This window comes from Lutjanus erythropterus, chromosome 15 (genome assembly GCF_056507025.1).
Source record: "Lutjanus erythropterus isolate fLutEry1 chromosome 15, fLutEry1.hap2, whole genome shotgun sequence".
NCBI classification, from domain to species: domain Eukaryota; kingdom Metazoa; phylum Chordata; class Actinopteri; order Lutjaniformes; family Lutjanidae; genus Lutjanus; species Lutjanus erythropterus.
In genome coordinates this window covers 8302652-8311947 of record NC_139331.1, presented here as the reverse complement: position 1 = coordinate 8311947, position 9296 = coordinate 8302652, and positions in this window count along the sequence as shown.

Here is a 9296-nt window from a genome sequence, read left to right as displayed (position 1 = left end):
CACAGACACAGGTTGGTTCTTTGAAACGGGCATTTTATTGCTTGGGCACATCTCTGCTGTATCCTCTCCTTTATGCCATCACACTTACGCCATGATAACTATATTCGTAAATAAACACAGTGCAAAATATCTAAATGAGCCACAAGGCACCATGACATGAAAATGAAAACAAACATAAAATGGCGCTCAGCGCCGAAATGAAATAAAGAACATTTACAGTTTAAATAAATATCTCGTTGGCCGCTTGTTGTAAAGAAATCCTTTTGAGTTTTATAAGTCCCTTAAAGTCTCTTTACCGTCTGCTTAGGCTTCAGACGTGAACTTAACTTGAACGGGAAACAGGCAAGGCCTCGTGAGGCGTTCATCTTGCACTGTATTTATTTATGTATTTATTTATGTATTTATTTATTTAAAAAGGATCCCCATTAACTAGTGCCATTGACACAAGCTAATCTTCCTGGGGTCCAAATCAATTCATCATATTGATCGTTAGCTGATAACATCACATTAGTGTTACATATGTACATCACATGTATGTAACAAAGATTGTGCATGTAACAGTTACATTTTCACAACCAGGTAGGTCAGAAGGACGTTTCATCAAGAATGTCAGATAACACAACAAGACAAAACATTATGCTTAAGCGACACTGGACTATTGATCAGCTGCATAAATAATACATCTTTCAATAATGTTTGAATGTGAATTTACTATTGGATTGACGGATATGAAGTGGACAGTTATTCCAATAATCTATGGCGTGATAAATTACTGTTTTTTTTAAGGCATTAGATTTTGGGAAAGGTAACATGATTTTACCATCGTCAGTTATCCTAGTGAAGTAATTGTGAACTTCACTGCATTTTACAATTTGGCTGTGTGGAAATTCTGGTTCAGGAGAGTATATACTATTGCTTAAGAACGTGGCTGTGTTTAAAGTAAGCCTCTTCTCAATCGGTAACCATGAAAGTGTGCAATGCATACTTTCTACATTAGTTCTTATGGAACAATACAAGACAAGTCTGGCAGCTCTGTTCTGGGCAATTTCCAGCCCCATAATTTCATTCAAAATCTTCCATAATTCCTTACCATCTTGATTTACGGCATGTATTCTTCTATTATAATATTCTTTCTTTGTTTTTCTGTTAAGTTTTGTCACTTGATTCCAATCTATCTACCAAAGTACCTGACTTCACTGAAATAAGTTTGGCCTCATCTCTCTTCTTCATAAGGTCTTTTAAAGACTCATTTAACCATGGTGCAGATACGGATTTAGCGGTATACTTTTTCATTGGAGCATGTTTGTCTACAATCCTCGTAAAGATGTTCATAAAGTTATCTAAACAAGCCTCTGGGTCCTGTGTGGTGTACATGTAAGTCCAGTTTATATTTCAAACATCTTCCAAAACAAGTTTGGGAATGAATTTTTATACAGTCTCTTATATATAATTTTCACACCACATTTAGGAATTTTCATTTTTCTGGTAATTGCTATCATATTGTGGTCGCTAAACCCCACTGGTAGAGAGACAGGTTTGGTACAGCCCTCAGGCTGAATAAAATTGGTGACAAACCAAACCTGGGTGTCCACACAAATAAAGTCTTTGCGTGAAACACTGCAGAGAGTAACATCGTGCTGTTTACAGTCTGCTGTCATTAGTTTGACAGAGAGGGTCGTGTCTAGAAGGGAACCCTTGACCCGCGAAAGATCGCGCGAGTTTGATTATTTTAGTAGAAATAACGGACACAAATCTCGCGAGAGTTGTGCAAATAAAGAGTTACCTTCTAGACACGACCGAAAAAGGTGCACAGCTTCAAAAATAAAATATCATGTTGCGGTGCCGATGTTTTTAATGTGGCGGGCCGCCATAAATAAAACACTATTCACTGATTCACAGAGTCACTGAAACACTGATCACTGACCTGCTGTGATGGAAAAAAATACTCTGATTCTTTATTTAAGTAAAAACATTAATACCACAATGTAAAAATACCTAATTACAATTTAAATATTTGCATGTTATTGTTTCCAGTTTTGAAAAATCAACATTTTTATTGCTGTTGTTGTACTTTAATGGTATTCTTATTGGTATTTTTTTGATTACTAAATACAGACCTGCAAACTCATAAGAGGAGAAAAAGGTGTCATGTTGGTAAACCAGTCCCCTGTCCTCTGTCCTCTGTCCCCTGTCCTCTGGGGGTCTGGGAGCGTCTGTCCTGCTCCAGAAGAAAAAATGTTGTGATTTTTAACAAAACATTCTGGTGACTGTTTCTGTTAAAATAATTAGTTCCATCTTCTGTTTGTGGTTTCTGCAGACATTACTACCTTTACTTTTACCTTTGTACTTGGAAAAAAGTAGAAAGTAAAGTAAAAACAGTAAAAGTAAATCTACAGTAAAAGTCAAGTTACTTTACTGAGTATTTTTACTTTAGCAATTTATAGTTGTTCATTTAATAGACCTGTTTTCTCTTCTGCATAGAAAAAATGCAGAACACGCAATATTACTTATCTGATTACTCGATTAATCGGCAGAATAATTGATAGATTATGCTTTAATTTTACTGGTTCGGCCTACTTGAGATCAAATTGAGCTTTATGTGGCCCCTGAACCAAAATGAGTTTGACACCCCTGTTCTATTGTGATGTATTCTGTCAGAGAGTTGAGCCAGGGATTGATGTGAATGTTTTGTTTTTTTTTTTTGATTTCCAGTTTTGGAAGATTATTTTCGTGGTGATAATTAGAGAAATGAGTGGTGGATTGTTGTATTTGGTTGGGGGGGCTACTTGTGTTGTATCTCCCAGCAGGCAGTGCGTTGGGGACAATAGGATTCCACAGCCCAAGATGTTGGAGAGATGGTCAGTGACTGTTTTCCAAAAGGAATGAACTGGTTGACAGACCCAAGAGGCATGAAATAATCATCTGTGCTACCCAGTGTGCACTGTGAACAGGTGTCTGTATCTGCCAATCCCATTTTAAACATTTTACTCTCAGTGATATGTGTTCTGTGGATGGTTTTATATTGTATGAGTTGCAAATTTGTATGTGTGGTTTTAGAGAAGATGTTTTTATTGATTTGTATCCAGAACAGATGCAGTTTCAGTAGGTTTTGGCAACAAAACTACTTGGTTATTCATTCATTCATTCATTTTCTGTAACCGTGGGCTGCTGGAGTCTATCCCAGCTGACATTGGGCGAGAGGCGGGGTACACCCACGACAAGTCGCCAGTTCATCGCAGGGCTAACACATAGACAGACAACCTCACATTCACACCTACGGGCAATTTAGTATCACCAATTAACCTAGCATGCATGTCGTTGGACTGTGGGAGGAAGCCGGAGAACTTGGAGAGAATGAAGAATTTCACCTCTAGCGGCGCAATACAAATGCCCCTGGTCGTCCCTCTTTCCCTCTTTTTCGGAGAAAAACCCATGAAATAGAACCAGAGTCCTACTCCATTATTCTAGCTGCGGTATGCGGGCGAATCTGCCTGCTTTGAACACTAATTTTTTTAGGGGGTGCTGAGAGGCAAGGGCTTGTGGTGGCAGACAGTGGCACGCCTTGCGGCGGACCATCCAGCCCGTTCCCAAGATCCAACTACAAGCTTTTTAACTGCAGCAATTTTAAGATACGCTATTGGAGCTGGAATTACTGTGGTTGCTGGCACCAGACTTGTCCTCCAATGGATCCTCATGAAAGGATTTAAAGTGCCCTCATTCCAGTTGCAGGGCCTCGAAAGAGACCTACACCGTTATTTTTCGTCACTGCCTCCCTTTGTCAGGAGTGGGTAATTTGCACGCCTGCTGCTTTCCGTGGATGTGCTAGGCATTTCTCGGGCTCCCTCTCTGGAATCGAACCCTGATTCCTCGTTACCTGTTGTCACCATGGTAGGCGTGTGGACTACCATCAACAGTTCATAGGGCAGACATTCGAATGTTGCCACCACGGGGGCCAGCGAATGGCTTGAGTCACCAAAGCGGGCCAGGGCCCCCTGATGGGAGACCCCGCATGGGTTTTTGGATCTGATAAATGCACGCATCCCCGAGGTTCAGTGCTCATTTGCATGTATTAGCTCTAGAATTGCCACAGTTATCCAAGTAATGGTAGAGCGATCAAAGGAACCATAACTGATTTAATGAGCCATTCGCAGTTTCACTGTATCTTCCGCGTGTACTTAGACATACATGGCTTAATCTTTGAGACAAGTATATGCTACTGGCAGGATCCACCAGGTAGCCCTTGGGGTGGCACGGGGGTGCTCCCTCTGAGGAGGTCAGAATCGGCGGCTGTGGGGGTTCTGTCCACTGTCTTCCGGGTCCGGAGGCTTTGAGGAACACGGTGCTTGCCACGCAACGGGCGATCAGGGCGTGGCCACAGCGGCACGCTTGTGGCAACGGTTCTGAGCTGTCCCCTCCGGCACGACCCTCCAAGATGAGCGCACCTGACACGGCAGGTTGCGTCAGCCCTCGGAGCAGGCCGAGCGGGGGCACATCGTCGCGGCAGGAGGACCGTTTGCAATGCCAGGGGGCAGGTGTTCCGGACTAGGAGAAGGTTGGATGAGGCGGACGCCCACGCACCACAAGGGCCAGAGCCCCGCGACAAACCGCGGGTGACAGTGGACGTCGTGCAGGCCTTCGGAGACCCACCTATGAGAGGCCCGGGCAGGGGAGAGCTGTACGGCATGCCTGCTGACACCGGATGTACTCCAGCTGAGGGATAGGTAACATGCGTGGTCTCCGGGGAACCTGCTGTGGAGGGCAACGGCAATGATCCTTCCGCAGGTTCACCTACAGAAACCTTGTTACGACTTTTACTTCCTCTAGATAGTCAAGTTCGATGGATTACCCAGGCCTCTTGGTCAAGGGTGTCGCACACGCTGACCCACTCAGTGTCACATGCTGGCAGCCCTGGGCATCTAAGAGCATCACAGACCTGTTATTGCTCAATCTCACATGGCTACCTGCCACTTGTCCCTCTAAGAAGCTGGACGCCAGCCGCTGGGGGGCCACGTAGATAGCTAGCAAGCAAGAGACTCGCTCGTTATCGGAATTAACCAGACAGATCGCTCCACCAACTATGAACGGCCATGCACCACCACCCACAAAATTGAGAAAGAGCCATCAATCTGTCAATCCTTTCTGTGTCCGGGCCGGGTGCGGTTCCCCGTGTTGAGTCGAATTAAGCCGCAGGCTCAACTCCCTGCGGTGCCATTCCGTCAATTCCTTCAATCCTGTGTCATTTCCTCCTTGGTTGCTGTTTTGTACTTGTCTTTTTGTCAATTTCCTCATGTCTTCTTGTGGAATTGTGTTCCTTATGATTTTTCCTTTTTTTGAGAACTCTTCCTGACTTACATTCACATAATCTTTTTGTATGGTTTGTTTTTGTTCATTAAATATCACTAAACTGCTCCTGTCTGTCTCCAGTGTCTGTGTTCACTGTACACAAATGATGTACAGTGAATGGTTAGTATGTGGGGTCAGTATGAGCATAAAGTTCATTTTTGATCCAGGAACACCTATAACAGGGTTTCTCTACTTGTTTTGTCCAGGGGCCACTTTTACAAAATGACAGGAGGGCAGGAGACAGTTAATAATCAAATGTTAATAATAAAAGAACTTATCAGATAAAATGAATAAACATTAAGGGTCCTATAATTCATCTTTCTTTGAAAGTCTTTATTTTCAAATTAAATGACTTATTAACCTAAATTAGTAATTAAATTAACTTGGTGCAATGATTGAAAGATAAATCATTTGTTGTGTTTTACTGCATTTACAAACTGCAACTACATTTTAGTTGTACTTTGGTAACATTTGAAACAGGTTACAAGATTAAATATAACTGGAATCTCTTCATCCTACCAGGAACAGAAAGAGCAGCATATTTAAACTATTTTAGTCTGTAATACACATTTATGGGATCAGAATTATCTTTATTTCTGTGTAACTTTTGATCCTCTTCAGCTAATAATTACACTTTTCACAGCTTGAAAGGTCATTGTGCAAATAATCCTTCTCTCTGTGACTAACAGCCAAATTGGTATATCTGTCCCTCCTTCCTGGAAAGAAAAAACAAATCTTTTAATCCAGAATTTTTTATTGTAAATGAGTAAATAGTCAGACAGCTACCTGGCAGCCTACGTGAGGACAGATTGGGCTGTAAAAGCAGAGACAGAATGAAAACATATGAACATGCATCAAAAAGTGATTCTACTGTAAAGGTTAAGTTTACATCCATAAATTTGTTATCTGAACAGAGACAAAGTTAATCCTCCATTCGTTGCTTGACACATTTCTGTGCCTGTTAAACTGGAAGTTATTTATCTTCATTATACTCCAATGTTGTTGAAAACTCTTAATTCTGTTACGTTGTCACTGAAACTTTTGTATGTACTGTTTACTATGTACTGCTATCTGTGTACTCAGTTGTACATACAGATACTTTATGCATAGTACAGTGGCAAATTTTATATGAGCTGCAGTAGAAAGAGATGTAAATCTTCAGAGCCAAACTAGTGATGATTACCAGCAAGTCATGAGTCAAGAGAGCTTAGAATGAGTAAAATCACCTTGAAATATTTTCCCAGAAATGATCATTCTGAAAGCTGATCGAAACCAGCTGTAAAAGAAACCATAGATGAATGGATTGAGCACTGAATTTGACCATCCAAGACACTTACATACAAAAAACATTGAACGTGGCATGTTTAAAGTCATCACATAGAACATGGACCAAAAAATATAGAAAGGAGTCCAACAGATGAGAAAAACTCCCATCACAATAGCCAGAGTTTTAGTTGCCTTTCTCTCCATCTTACTTTCAGACTTTGTGCTCTGACAGGTTGTGTTCTGGATGCTGCGTGCCTGTCTCTGTGCCACAATCAAAATCTTTAGGTAGATGGCACACATTATGATAGCTGGGAGGTAAAAACAAAAAATATCTTGTAAAAATGGAATTATGTAGCCAAAAGCAGGTAAAGTCCAGCTCAGCAGGATCATGGTCACAATAACACGGACATTTATTTTAGTTCTGTACCTCAGAGGCTGACACACAGCATAATATCTGTCAACAGAAATGAAGCACAAGGTCAGAATAGAAGATGAGCACAGATAGAAATCCATACTGAGTATTGTCAAACAAGACCTTCGATTAATTGGTATCACTCCATAAGGCAAAATTAAAATCCCAACAACAAGGTCAGTTACAGCAAGAGAGAGGATGAGGAAGTTTGTAGGAGTGTGGAGCTGTTTGAAATAAATGATGGAGGTTATTACAAGAAGGTTACCACATATTATAATAGAGGACGAAGAGCCAAAAATAAAAATTAACAAATACTTGGTGGTGGTGGCTGTTTCATAACATAACATAACTTTTTCCTCAAAAACATCATCAGGTCTGTTGACAGAAACGTTAGAATCCATGCATAAATGATCATCAATAGTGAAGTGACATTTACATTAATATGCCTTAAATGAAGAAAGTTAGTAGGATGTAGTTTTCTGTAGAGAGAGATTTTCAGTTAGTTTTAGAGCTCTGTGTGTTTCACAACATGCTGATTTGGTTTGTACATCTGTACTGATGGGAGCTCTTGATCTGTGACACTGAGCAGTATATTCAGATAAGTTATTCTTCAGGGCTCATTAGCATATCATTGTCCAGGGAGTCTCTTAAAGGGGAACTCAATGCAGCAGAAGTTAGTATTGAACTTCTGTGAACTCAGAGGACTCATGAGAGACACATTAAAATAAGAAACCAGATTAACACAGGCCGAGATATTCTGACTTCAAATTCTAAAATGCTGAGTCATACCCATAATGCACCTCCATCCTCATCCCCTTCATCTGCATACAAATGACAAAACTTTATACTTTCAAAATGTGTGACTCCATACACCAAAGTACAATTTTGCGTACATGTAATACAGCAAGACTGGTGGGAAGACAATATCACTAGTCAGGTGATCTTCATCGTCATGGTAACAAATTAAATTCTTAGTTAACGTTGTGAAACAGGTGCAGTTTCAGTAGGTTTTGGCAACAAAACTACTTGGTTAGGTTTTGAAAAGATCATGGTTTGGGTTAAAACCAGTTTGGTTAACAAGTGGGAAAAATACTGAATATACCACAGTCCCACTTTTTAAGATTTATTCAGGTTCACATTCAATAAACCTTCTTATCCCGGTTTGCCTGAGGAATGCATGTTTTCCTTTGAGCCTTCAAAGAATGGAAGCAATATATCTTTTCTTATAATTTCTGATCTAATTTACAAAACCCATCATTGCTCAGCATGAGTGGAGGAGTTTGGGGTGGTGATGACAGCAGAGCGTTGGATACAAAACTTTAGAAGGGGTCTTGTCAGGCCTCAATCTATGTTGAACAAGACCTTATTCAACCTGTGTGCAAAATTATGCACAGGTTATCCATCCAGCATCAGGCTCTGAGACAAGAGGACATAATGTTTTCTCCCTGGGTCAAACTGGTCTCATGGTCACATATAACAATAAAAAATGAGGATTAGTCAAACCTTGTTTTTCTGGATCTCAATAAACAGACAGACACAAACACACAATCTGACAGCTGTGATCCCGTCCTGTGTGCACTTTGCAGGTCTGTAGAGATCTTCTGGGCTTCATAACTATAGTAACAATTCCTGATTCCTTATTAGTGAGAATAATTTTACACACACATATGCACGAATGTTGTTTAACATTAATGAAAGGTGTCATGGTGTGGGTTTTCCATTCAGTTCCTCTTTTATTTTGGTAGGTCTTCCCTTGTCTTCCCTGTCTTTGTTGTTTCTACTTCCTGTCTGTCTGTTTTCCCGCTCTTTTTGATCACTGATTATTTTCACCTGTTCTTAACGGACCTCACCTGTGTCTTGTTGATTGTGGACATATGAGTGTGTGTGACACACACACCTGCATGCTTTTAACTTCAATATTAACCCTTTATTACTGATAGAAAATATGATCAAAGGACATTTTACAAATTCACACTCCTGTGTGGAGAAATGACTGAATGTGAATGAAGGTGTTCTGCGATTGTGGAGACGTGTGTGTGTGTGTGTCTCGGCAGGTGCTATCCTATGTAGACAGAGTGATTGTGCTACAGATGTTGCACATCGACCAGGTTTTAGCTGATCAAAGTTGCAATTGTTTTTTACTCTAATGTGCTGGGCACAATAGCAAATATGCCTGGCCATGCCTTCATTTTACCTTAATTTTTAGCCCTCAAGGCCCCTTAAAATAATGTACACACTTGGCACCTTCGAGACGAAAAAATGGTCACTGTAGTAA